Source organism: Cyprinus carpio, chromosome A25 (assembly GCF_018340385.1).
Source record: "Cyprinus carpio isolate SPL01 chromosome A25, ASM1834038v1, whole genome shotgun sequence".
Classification (NCBI taxonomy): domain Eukaryota; kingdom Metazoa; phylum Chordata; class Actinopteri; order Cypriniformes; family Cyprinidae; genus Cyprinus; species Cyprinus carpio.
Window position 1 is genome coordinate 14,935,232 of NC_056596.1, and position 14,083 is coordinate 14,949,314.

The window sequence follows — 14,083 nt, forward strand, 5'->3', positions numbered from 1 at the left end:
CATAGCAACATTCTGGGAACACCCACAAAACCCTAACATTGTTTAAGAGTTTTTTTTTTTACAACAAACAACACATATACTTTTGAAATTCTAGAAAAAACACTTTTAAAATGTATAAATTTAACAGCAACAAAGTGATCCATATTGTCCCCTACAGTTCTACTCAACCCGCTCCAGGCGGGATTCGAACCAACTCTCCACCATTCTAAGAAAGATGGTAAAGACCGCAGCCTCTAGCGTCAGCTGCTAGTGTGCCTCTTGAGATCATGGGAGTGAGGGTTACCTGCTTTTACCAGCTCTTACCAGCTGGCCTCTGTTACACTCATACCCCAAACCTCACTACCATCCGGGTCACGGCACCAATATAAACCCTCCGGTTCTACGGTTCTCTGGTTCTCAATTGCTAGTGCGCCTCTTGAGATCAGGGGAGTGAAGTTTACCTGCACAGCTCTTACTAGATGGTCTATGTTACACAAAACATTTATGAAAGTAAGCCGTAATAACCCCAGAAATTGTTGTGACGCTAAATTTTGTGACATTGTTTTCCAAAGCGACCTGCATTTCATTCATGTACGTATATTTTATTAGTTCATGCATTCCCTGGGAATCAAACCCATGGACTGACGTTGCTAGCACCATGCTCTACTGTTTGAGCTACAATAATTCCATAAATCATAAACTTGGCCTGCCCTGAACAAAATATTCTGCCGCTTGGAGGTTAACCAGTCATACCAAGTCATTTGCATAGAAGTCTTTAAGGTACAGTGGCAAAACCAGCCCTGTGTGGGAGGTGAAAAATTAAATTCCGACTATTAATAAGACTATTTGTACTGCAAGAATGATCTCCAATCGTATAAAAGAAGAACAGATAAAATGCTCCAAAAATTGCTGAATATGGTCCCTTTGGTTCTGTATGTTAGACACAGAGTGGAAAAATATTCCTCAATTTAATTAAGTGCACTGAACGCTTTTATTTTTTAAGGGAAATTTGGATGGTAGGCAGATCCATGGAAAGAAAAGTGGGTGTGGGTAAACCAAGCAAGAAAAGGGTGAAAAAAGAGGGAGACAGTAGCTGAGAGAAGAGGAGTAGTAATTCATGTCATGCTGAAAGTATTTGGCACTGGTCGGCCTACTGACACTTCATTTCTTCAGCTTGTTTCTCAGAATTGACATAACACATATAATTTGAGGTCTATGAGAACACAGAGAAACTATAGCCAAGTTTACAGCGGGCCATATGTAGGACAAATGCTACTCATTTCTTCATACCACAAAGTGGTGTATGTGTATGTTGAGGGTACAGGGTGGAGACCGAAAGGTCATCTTTTCAACCTATGTGAATCTGTGGCATGTATATGTGTGCTGTTCAAGTAGGCGACTGGCGCCAGATGTGATGACCACAGGAGCCTGAACTAAAAATAGAGCCATGCTCTAATCAGAAAGACATATGGCTAAAGAAAGAGTTGAGTGTGTGTGTGTTTGTTGAAAATAACAGAGCACCAAGAACGTCCCTCGAGAGCTTACCTCATCCTAATGGCAACACTGGCTCTTTTTCAATAGAAACATGGATTCCCGTTCTGCTCTGGGACGATAATGGAAACGGGTTACATAGACACAGGAAGTCAAGCTGCTGCAGGATGAAGTTTTAGATGTTAACCATCTAAAGTGATTTGCGATCTGTTGTACATGGTGTGTCTTTTTATGACTAGGAATTAAAGGGAAAGCACACCCAGAAATTTGAATTCTGTCATCATTTACTCACCCTCAAGATATTCCAAACCTGTATGAGTTTCTATCTGTCGCTGAAAACAAAAGATGTTTTAAAAAATGTTGGTACAGTTGACGGTAAAAACACTTAAAAAAAACCACTTACTATCCAAAATACTATGGATGTCAATGGGTACCAAAAACTCTGTGGTTATCAACATTCTTCAAAATATTTTCTTTTGTGCTCAACAGAAGAAAAAAACTCATACAGAATGAAAAGGAATTTTATTGTTCACAGCATGCGGTCTCCTAAATAAACTTCCAAAGTAAATGTGGTGCTTGTCCGTGCAAAACTCACCACCACAATGCAAGAGTGTTTTGTGTGGTTTCAAGGATAATGCTTTGTGGTTGCTAGGGTATACTTGATGGCTGCTAGGTGTTTTTCTATTGGCCCAAATCAAAAACAGTCCACATTCAAGTGCATGATATTCTGGGCCCGGATTCATGAAACATTCTTAAGAATTAAACTCTTCTTAACTGTTATTTTCTTCTTATTTTCTAACTTAAGAATAAAGTAAAGATTTTTTTTCTCATAAAAAACAAACAAACAAACAAACAAACAAACAAAAAAAAACATAAAATCGTAGGATTTAAGATTTTTCTTAGATGGAACTTTTTTGAGACTGAAGAATTTGAACTCCTGATAAAAATGTAATAAATAAAGTTATTCAAGAGCCACCATGCAATCAAATAGAAGTCAAATACAAGTCATTTTTGAGAAAATATTTGAGAACCTCATAAGAAATATTTGAGGGCTGGACTTGAGAAATGTTTGAGAAATGTCTCAATATATTCCTTCTATATGTGATTTGGGTTCTAAAGTAAGTTTATGGGATTGTCATTACATATTTCACCTACCAGGGAAAAACTGAGTCAGATTGATTAAAAAAATAAATAAATAAATAAAAGCACACATTTCTTAGATAGGCTGCACAATTTCAGGCATCATTCAGATTTCTTGTTTCTAAATTTATATGTAATAACTTCTACAAGTACAAATGTTGGGCTTTGATGCTTATATGGGAAATGAAGGTTTGCATCTGGCTTCCATAGTGCCCCAATTCTGTTTGCGCTTGCTTTTTCTCCAAATAATTTCCTTAAAAAAAAATCTTAACATCAACACTTCATGAACACAAACCTGTTCAACTAATACTGCATATTAAGTTTAAGCAAAAATTAGATAAAGAATAGTTCTGCTAAAAATTAAAACTGAAAATTCACTCACCCTCAGGCCACCCAAGATGTAGATGAGTGTGTTCCTTCATTTGAACAGAACAGGGAGAAATATATATATATATATATATATATTTATATATATATATATATATATATATATATCTATATATATATATAATATATATATATATATATATATTATATTTTTTTTTTTTTTTTTTTTTTTTTTCTAAAGCATTTCTAATTAAAGCCCTATCGTGGATTATGGACTTGATGGTTTAAAGTTAAAATGATTTAATGATGGATTTGTTTCTTACAAACGCAGCAAGACATTAACTGATGAACTGGAATTACTTGTGGATTATTGTGATATTTTATCAGCTCCTCATTCTCATGGCACCCATTCACTGCAGAGGATCCACTGGTGAGCAAGTGATGGAAAGCTACATTTCTCTAAATCTGTTCAAATAAAGAAACAAACTCATCTACATTTTGGATGGCCAGAGGGTTGCAAAACTAAAATTGTAACACTGATCCAGTCTAACTATTAAAAAGTGGGATTTTTGTTAATGATTTCACTGACAAGACTGACATCATAGTTGGATCATTGACTGTATATTTATGTTTAAAAATGCATCTTGAAATTTTGCTGAATGTTTAGGCTAAAAAAAATGGTCGTCTTTTCTGTTATAATCAGGGCTTACAATAGTTAAATTCAAGCAAATATAATAGGAAACATTTTTTCACATAAGTCTGTCAGACTTTTTTCTTTGCTGGTTTAAATCATGAATGCCCTCCTGTCCTTTACCTCAACTGGGCGTGGAAACAGCGGTAAAATTGGAGCTTTGGCTGACTGTGGTGAGTCTGGAGTCTGAGAGAGAATGTAATGTTGAGGGCAGGCTTACAGTGAAAGGATATATTGATAATGTTTTAAAGCGAATGTGTCACCACCTGTTTATTACCTCATTTTGGCGAACACACAAACATTTCAGCAAGAAACGCCCAGTTGCATAATAAGAGCTGGGAGTGAGACAAAGCTGAATTCAGCTCCAAAAGCAGCTAAATACAAAGGGGGTAGGAACAGCCGCGCTCTGGTCCTTGCCAAGCTAAAACTTTCATCTTCTAATTGAGCATAATTTGCTACTTTCTGCTAAATTCCTCCCACTTTTGCCGAGTTAACTATTGATGGTACATTTTATTCATCATTTTTGAGTGGAATACGACCAATTTTAGAGCATCAGGAAGCTTAAAATACGAGTTACAAAATGACTTTTTGCATTTCTGTTGGTTTCATATGGATTTGAAAATGTTTTACACTATTTAAAAAAAAAAAAAATAATTCCTCTCTATATTTTTTTAATGAAATTTAAAAAGTCATGTGGTGTAACCAAGTAAAAAAACATATTTTCTTTACACCTTGAATACATCTGAGCGCGCACATCTTAATCATTATTTTCCAAAATGTTTCTGAATATATTTTTCAAAGTAAAAAGTTTCAAAATGAAGATCATTAATTGTTCATTCATAAGTATTATTACAGTTTTGGGGAGTTGCACCACATGATATTTTGCAATATGAACTAACATTGACTTGACATGAAAAGTTCAAATTATCTAATATTTAAAGACTTACTGACCTTGACAGACATCTATGGGTTTTGCATATTGGCCGTTTTATCACCGTTAAAAATGACTCCTGTCTTTTTGAATAAATATATAAGTCAAAAATGAGAATGATGTCCTTGACCCATATACACCGCTTTCCAAATTATTATGCAAGTGATATATCAATAGGATTTTGGTACAATAAAGAGTCAGATTTTTAGATAACTGGTATCAATCTCAGACAGGTTTGTTCAATAGTTTGCCAGGTCTTCTTAGGTAAATGGAAACCCTACTTAAAGAGGTTGTTCCAAATTATTAAGTTCTCATGAAATATGGTGAGGAAGAAAGATCTTTCTGAAGATGAAAAGTATGAAAAAAATGCAATGTCTTGCAAAAGGCATCAAAACAAACAATATTTCACGAAAAGCAAATAGAAATTATTGAACTGTCAAAAGATTTGTGAGTGACTTAGAGCACAGAAGATCTTTGTCAGATAAAGATTTATTACACGCGGTGTAATACCTGGAGAAAATGACCGCATGAACGTACTGTATATAGGTGACCCAGTGGACTTGATGTCCTACCATGCACAGAAAAACAAAGGCAGATGGTGACAAGCTAGAGAGATTATGAGTGATTGCACATCTGCAGCACATCCCAGTGGGTGAGGTGTGAAAGCTTCAAGCGCTGTGTGTAAATGTGTGTGTGCCATTCCAATAAGAAAGACAGCGTGGACGAGATGCCTGTGGAGCGAGATGGAAGATCATATTCAACAACAGCTCGCATGGCATTACAGATCCTGATCGCCAGACATTAACAGGAAACAGCATGCCAGCTCAACAGGCAACAAAGACGAACTTGATGACAGTCAACGGGGCGAACCCAAAGAGTTTGTTCAGGTGTGTCCGTTTGAGCTAAACCCTGCAGGAACTGAAGCAGATGAAAAAGTTTGGTGTGCAGTTCATGGACAAAATAAATACACTTGTGATTTGCACCGCCTCACACTTTTCAGTGAGCTTCAACAGATGACATCTTTCCCGTTATCCTCCATTTACATCACTACATAAACATGGCCAAGTATGCTGGCTAACTGACAAATCTGCACACTAAACATATTTTAATGTTTTTTTTTTTGTTTTTTTGCATTACTACTGCTAAATTTGACTGAAAAATTGGTGAAATTATGGTATTGCACCATTTTGGATTAACGGTATCTTGATAGCACCTTTTTTACCATCCAAGTCTAAGGTCTGCTGACCAAGATTTCACAACAGTTGATAAAATTTAAAAGGTTCTAAACAGATTAGATTCTCCCGGATTTGAATTTGGGAGAAAATCATGACGTCACAATTTCCCTGCACCTTCAAAAACTTTGCACTGCTGTCCTAAAGATCTGAGCAGTAGAAATGCATGGCTGAAGGTTGTTTTTAACTCTTTTCCCGCCATTGACGAGTTATCTCGTCATTTAGAAGACAACGCTTCCCCGCCATTATCGAGTTTTTACGGCTTTTCGTGTTTTCACTGTTATACACTCGGGGGCGCTATTACACATCTTCTGAATGAGTAAAAAACCTCCCGAACAAAAAACACACATGAACAGGATTGAGAAACGAGCGATCTCTTATGTAAACAGATGCATATGATAAATAATGCGATCATCAGCAATAGACCGCGTATAAATGAAAACTGTATACTGTTACAGAGTAAAATGTTGATTCAGGAAGTGGTATATGTCTGTGCAAGCTTTGGAGGTATTGATGGAAGCGATTTACTGCATTTATGCTTTGATAATCATAATGAATATTATACAGATGTAGTTTTTGATAAAAATTGGATTTTCTCACCTTTTTGCTCAAAATTATAAATTTTTATGAAACCTACGTATATTCAAGTGTTGATAAAAAAAAGGGATGCTTTAAGTTTTTGCTTTCGTTTAAAAGTAGAAGCTTTGATCTTTATTTTGGTGTATTGCATATTCAAATATTCATACAGCAAAATATACCGTAGGCCATCAAATTTTAGTGAAAAACATCAAAATCTCTGGCGGTCGCTGGCAACTTTTTTCAAAAATGCTGACGGGGAAAGAGTTAAATGATGTGCCTGAGCGAATGAATGATAAAGTTTTCATTTGGTCTTCGCCATTCACAACAGATGTTTTGTGAATTATTCTAAACATGTTGCCGGTTTTTCAGTACCTTTTATTGAATGATACAGCAATGCCAAGCATTTTATCCTCAGAGGCAACGCAGCTAAGTACATTGATTTTTAATCTTACAATGTGTAATAAACGTCAAACCAACGTTTAACACTATTAAGGCACAAAATGTATCATTGTTTGAGTACTGCTAATAAAATCTGTATATACCCGTATCAGAAGTTTAATAATTTTATTATTCAAGTTGAATATAGTTTGTTACCATTGCCATTATTAAACCTACACACAATATGTAGTTGATGTTTTACTGTTGTCGCCTCAATAGTACTCTGTATGTTTATATATATATATATATATATATATACACACATTAATATTATAATTTGACAAAATCTATAAACTAACCCTGAGAAACAAAATTCTTAAACTGCATTTCATGACCGCTTTAACATCCATGGAACATTTCAAATGCACAAAAGTTTCTTTATAATGGAAAAAAGGTTAAGTTTTTCACATGTTCTAAGAAAAAATGGTTCTTGTATATCTTTAATGGCTCAAAAATGCTTCTTTTGTGGTATCGTTGTGAAAAAAGCTTTTCGGAACATTTATTTCTAAGAGTGCAGACAAACTTCTTTGAGATCCACATGTGGCTCTTTTATCATAAAGTGTTGACATTTAATGAAATCCTCCTCAAATATTATGAAACCAATGATTCAATGAAACCATCACTTTCTTTCTGTTACATCACTCTGCATTGCTCTGAGGGATTTTCAAAGTTGGTTTGTGCATAAACAGCACTCTTTTATCCAGATAGCATTTATACAAAAGGAAGCAGCGACTGTTTAAGACAGGAAGTGGTCATAAACTTCCTCTTCATTTCATCACTTACTGTACAATCATCACTATTCCAAGCATAACACATATCTAATCTTATGCTAAACCAGAAACACTGTTGCACAACTCAGTAGCTCTGATTCAAACCCTCATGAGCTACTTCTGCTCTCTTCATTATTGGTCACTACCTTTTTTTACATCTTGCATACACAATCTTGCTAATTACTTATAGAGTCCTAAATGGTTTAGCTCCTCAGAGCTAAGCTTGAGTGTGCTCTTATTGCATTATAGTCCTTCAAGTCCGCTGTGATCTCAAAACTCTGGCCATTTGATAATACCTAGAATATCAAAATCAACTGCGGGTGGCAGATCCTTTCCTATTTAGCGCCCACATTCTGGAACAATCTATCTAGTGTTGTTTGGGAGGGAGACACACTCTATCAGTTTAAATCTAGATTAAAGACCCATCTCTTTAACTTGGCATACATATAACACACAATCATGCTTCTATAATACAAATCTGTTAAAGGATTGTAAGGTTGCATTAAAGGTCAACCGGAACCAGGAACACTTCCCATAAACCCCATGTACTTGTAACATCGTAAGAAAATTGGCATCTAGGCTAATATTAGTCTTAATTATTATTCTGAAGAGAAATGGCCCCCCAACTGAGCCTGGTTTATCCCAAGATTTTTTTGTCTCATTTTCTGTCACCGATCGAGTTTTGGATCCTTGCTACTGTCGCTTTTGGCTTGCTTAGTTGGGGATGCTTAATTTCTGGCAATATTATTGACTTGATTGCCCAGACACTATTTGAAGAGAACTGAACTGAGCTGGACGATGACATCACTGAATCAATGATGAACTGACTTTAATTGAAAAATAGACCATTTACTATTGTCCTCTTGCATTATCGATACACTATTTTCCTGTTTAACATTGTAAAGCTGTTTGAAACTATCTGTATTGTATAAAGCACTATATATATATGATATATAATCCACATTTTATAAATGCCTATGATAACATGAAATACATGCATGTTAGGTTCATGTAATGAAGATACTAAAATAGCTATAAGAGATCATTTGTGGAGAAATTACCTAAGTTATATTTGAGAGCAACAGGAGACATGCAAAGGCTTTTATCCCTGCAAGTACTGGACTGAATACATCCAGAAGCATTACATCATCTCCTCTAGAGCTAGGGATGGGTACCGAAACCCGGTATTAATGGTCCCCGGGGCAAAATTATGAAAGACCGGAGTATCAACAAGCTCTGACGTTAACGGTTTTGCAGTCAGTACTGGAGTGATTAGGAAAACACACATAGCCTACATTTGTTATTGCTATATAGAAATTATCTAGCAAATTCTATCTCACCAGAGTCGCCAGCTGTTTTATATGCAATAATATTCATACTCCTGATAGCCGTAAAAAATGCATGTAAACTGTAAAAAAACATGCAACGTAAAAAAATGCATTTAAACTGATAGAGGAAGAAAAAAAAAAACAATCCTGTGGCGTATTTTTTACTGCGATTTTAGTTCCAAGTTTATAAAAAGAAGTTATGATGTAAAACGCCGGTAGCTGCTTTCGTCACAGGAACTTCCTTCCCTAAAAAATGGCATTCTGATTGCACAAAAAACAACGTCATAATCATGGTCGTTGATTGTTGTAAAATGCCGTAGTATAATGAGCTCACACCCACTGATTTCCACAATAAAATATTTCGCACAGAAAGTTCCCCAGGCTGAAATGCTGTCAAGCTCCAATCCAATGATGACAACAGAACAGATACCAGACTAATTCACGCACGTTTTAGTGGAGTGTTTCTGCATTATATGAGAGCTTGTGAATACTGATGTTTTCATGTACAAAAACGTGACTTTTTTGTATTTTTTCACTCTATACTTACATTGAACAGGCCCTGAACGCGTGATTACAGCATCGCTATAATGTAATGTAATGCTATTAATATTACCAGATGGACAGCATTTTAGCATAAATTAACCCGAAACTTTAAAATACACAAATACCATTAAGTGTACATAAACCTGAAGGACATTATATTAGCTTTGAGTAATATTCCGATTTCCAAAACAAGAAATTTTTTTTTTATAGTGGGTAACGGAAGTTCAATGAATGTGTAAAATAAAGTAAACTGTGCAGCTACCCAAAAAATTCTTCAGGCAATGGTACCTTAACCTTTTTGTTAGACCAGTTCTGGGCAAAAATATAAGTTCCTCCACACCTGCTGACAGCATCAAGTCCTGCAGTGACACAAAGCTAAGGGTGGCCAACTAAGACACATATTACGAGTTTTGTCATATCAATCTTCTAAACTATAGTCATAATAATGATATGTTAAAAAGTTGAAGGTGTCTGAATACATATTTTTTTGACTATCTATTTAATAAATTAAGTTACATCGTAACAAATACGCTATTTTGTTTTTGTACCATTATATTTAAAAAATTAACAATGTAATAAAAAATATTGTAGCGGCATCGTTTATCAGGATTAATATCGGTCGGGCAAGTCTGAAAAAAGTGGTATCGGTGCATATAATGCTACCAGTTATCAGTGATCAGACCAAAACAATAACAACTAATTAATATGATCAAACCAAACAACACAATTCTGAATAATTGACTCTGGGCTTGGAATATTTTTTTATTTGAATGACTTAAGTTTGATTTAACACAAAATCGAAATACGAACAAAAAGAAATAAAGAGAAATGACAAATTGTTTGATTTTATTTTTATCATTATTTCATTTAGTTTGAGAACAAAAATTAAGCTATATATTTTTCATATTTTTTGTTGGGTAAAAACAAATGAGCTTATGCTTTAATCTTTCACATGGGTGGCATTAGACCTACTTTAGTCTGATTATATACTAATTATATATTATATCTTTAACTCAGTCAAGCCGCACATCGAATCACGTTCTTCTTCTGAGGTAAATCCCATGCTTTATAGGGAATATAGGCTGCGCTGCACATGGATGTGAGCAAAATACAGATAATGAGCTCAGATGGAAAAGACTGTACAGTAGCTTTCGATTGTTATATTTAAGTAGACGTTTCAAGCTGTCTATAGACATAACGGCAGAAAGCGCACCCTGTTATTTTACAAAAGCAGTTTGGAACTTTTTGTTGTTATTGTGGAAATGCACAAAATGAAGCAGACATTTATATTTCTTTTCTCTGTTACCACAATTGCAAGGGATTGCGCGGGCGCCACTGACCCGATACGTCCAGTGTTGCGCTTTATATGAGATGTATATTTGCAAGAAATATAGCCTATGCAACAGCCAAAAAGTATGAAGAAACATTATTGTGACTTATTTGCAGAGCAGTACATCAGATAAACTCTTATTCTGCATGATGGGACACAGGCAGTAAAGACAGACTGAGTTGAAAAGTGGCGTTTCAGGGCCGCTCACGCACAAATGCATAAGCTCATTTTTATCCAGGAACAAAAAATACAAAAAATTTAGCTTAATTTAGCATAAAAAATGTAGTTTTAAAGAGATAATTATGTTGTTTTAACAATGTGACATTTTGTTATTAAGAAAAAATATGTCGTTTTAACGACATAACATCTCATCATTATGACATAATTGAGCGTAAAAAAAATAATATGCATGTGGTAGCAATGTGTCAATGTGCGCTTTTTACAAACACTGAAACGCTGTTAAATATGCTCTTTTTTACCATTTCCGCACATTTTTCATTCCGTCTGCTATCATGATGGCAGCGTATTTGATAGCGCAAATGCGGTTTTAAATGCCGTAGAAAAACGATTTATCTGTAGCGTAATTCTGACTCTTTTGGCTTGCTATATTTAAGTCTTAAGTGGACGTGAACAGCTGGGAGAAAATCCGATGTGTGCCAGTATGTTTTGTCTTAAAGTGACAGCAGTGACTGGCACTTGGGTCATCAATGTTAATCAAACAACAATGCATAGAGAAAATCACTCACAGCCCTCAATCTGAATAACGTTAGCTTTAATAAGCATTAATCTATCAATTCATACAGTGAAAACTATGCAGTGTTCATTTATATTTGATTACTTTTGTAGGCTATATAACTTACCTAAACAATAATGTTAGTAGACCTTCATGAAAAAATTAAAGCACTGTTTATTTCATTTGTATCTTTTTTTTTAACTGTATTTGTCAGTTTATTTCTTCGTTCATGTTATCACTGATTATCTTGTGTATATAAAACATTAAAAATACCTGCACATTGCAATCTGCATTTACAAATATACGTTTTACATGAATTTCATTAAATATTTATTTTACATTTCAGATTAAGCTCTTAAATTGTATTGTTTCATAGCTATATAATATGTTATATATATATATATATATATATATATATATATATATTATATATATATATAAGCAGTATCGGTAACACACACACACACACACACACACACACATATACATATACACACACAAAAGTACCGATAAGAATAACGTTAAAGTACCGGATCGATAAGCAGTATCGGTAAAGGTAGTAATACCGTTAAAACCTTAACGATACCCATCCATAGAACTGTCCTTTAATGTTTATCAAAGGGAGCCATTTGTCATCCATATTGTGTTAATATGGTCTTAATATAATCATGATGTCTTCTTTCCTGGCCTCATTTACACAAATAACTATTTTCAGAGTCTGAGAAAGATAATACAAGCATGAATATTGAAAAATAGTTCATATTTCATGGACCCAACAGCGGTATCTATGCAATATTTGCAGTGGTTGAGTAATAGAAAAGCTTGCCTTACCAAACACCACTAATAATTACATTCCATACTTTATAAAGTGTCTTATATTGATATTCAGTCGTCTATTTTTAGATGAGAAATGAGTCTATTCTAAATCAAAGGTGCTGTTTCAGCTTCAGTGATGGCCATGTAAACTTTCCATGTCACGTGTGACACTTTTCTAATTTAAGCTTACCAAAAATCACTAAATGTGATTCAAGGAGGTCTTAAGCTTTAAAAGTGACAGACGCTTCAGCACAAGCAGCCACATAATCAAAGATTTGCAGAAGTGGTGAAATTTCCCCAAATCCTGACTGAAATAAATTTGAGCTTCTTTTTACTGCTGACATATTTGGATCAAGCAGCTTAGTAAGAAGTGAGAGGGGAAAGAAAGATAAGCTTCACATAGAAAACTGCCTACTGTGGGGATTTCTACAGAACTTTGCAGAGACGTTTGCTATTAACCAAATGTAATTATTATAGGGAGTGACAAAAAACTTGGTATTTTGGGATTCAAATAATGTCTTATGTGTTTTCTTAGGGTTTGATCTCTAGATGCAGGTTAAAGCACATGCCTTTGGCAACCAGCAGCTCCTTTGTGCATCATGACATCATTTGATTGACAGCAGGAGATTCCTGTTAGACCAGTGCATAGCAGCTGCACAAACGGTTAGCATTACATCATTAATGTTTTCCTCAGAAGTCATGCAGATAAGGATAGGCATTTTATTTATATATTTATAATATTTTCTATATTAAAGTATCTATTACTGTATCTAAGGCTGATGGATTTTGAAAGTATTGTAATATATGAATACTATGTAAATCAAATATTAATTTGTGTATTAAATATAAACAATATATTAATATATATTACTACAATATACTTTTTTAAAGATTTAAATTATACAATAATACCTAACATATTATAATGGTATATTATTATATTTTAACAATCTCTGTGTGTTTGTGTGTGTCTGTGCTAAATAGAAAATAAATTGTTTTAAGTATATATTATTGTTATAAATTAGACATAATTAATAATATATATTAGACAATATTTATAAAATATTTTCAATAATTGCTGCAGTATCCACTAAGTATTTTGACTAAATATTATATTACCTTATAATTCTCAAACACAATATACATACATACATATTAAAAATAACAATTAAGACATGTACATGACGTTCTGCTGTTTATTATTATTATTAATATTATAATTGATTATTATTATTAAAGTTACATGAAATGGTTTAAAAAAAAAACATTAAAACTAGGGCTGTCAAATGATTAATCACGATTAATCACATCCAAAATAAAAGTTTTGTTTACATAATATATGTATGTGTACAGGGTATATTTATTATGTATATATAAATACACACACATGCATGTATATATTTAAGAAGAATATGTTATGTTTATATATTAAATATATTTATATATAATATAAAATATAAGAATATAAATATATAAATGTATATACATGTAAATATTTTCTAAATATATAATTTATGTGTGTTTGTATTTATATATACATAATAAATATACCCTGTACACATACATATATTATGTAAACAAAACTTTTATTTTGGATGTGATTAATCGTGATTAATTTTTTTTAAAAACATTTTTAATAACATTTTCTATTAATTCAATGACCAATATGCATTAATAAAAGCACTATATATATATATATATATATATATATATATATATATATATATATATATATATATATATATATATATATAT

The 14,083-nt window shown here is 33.5% G+C and overlaps 1 protein-coding gene across 3 annotated transcripts in view; it reads right to left on the minus strand.

Annotated features, from left to right (window-relative positions):
• The window catches only part of LOC109053382 (dual specificity protein phosphatase 8-like), a 48,684-nt gene that overhangs the window by 15,726 nt on the left and 18,875 nt on the right, over positions 1-14,083 (minus strand). The window lies entirely within an intron of this gene.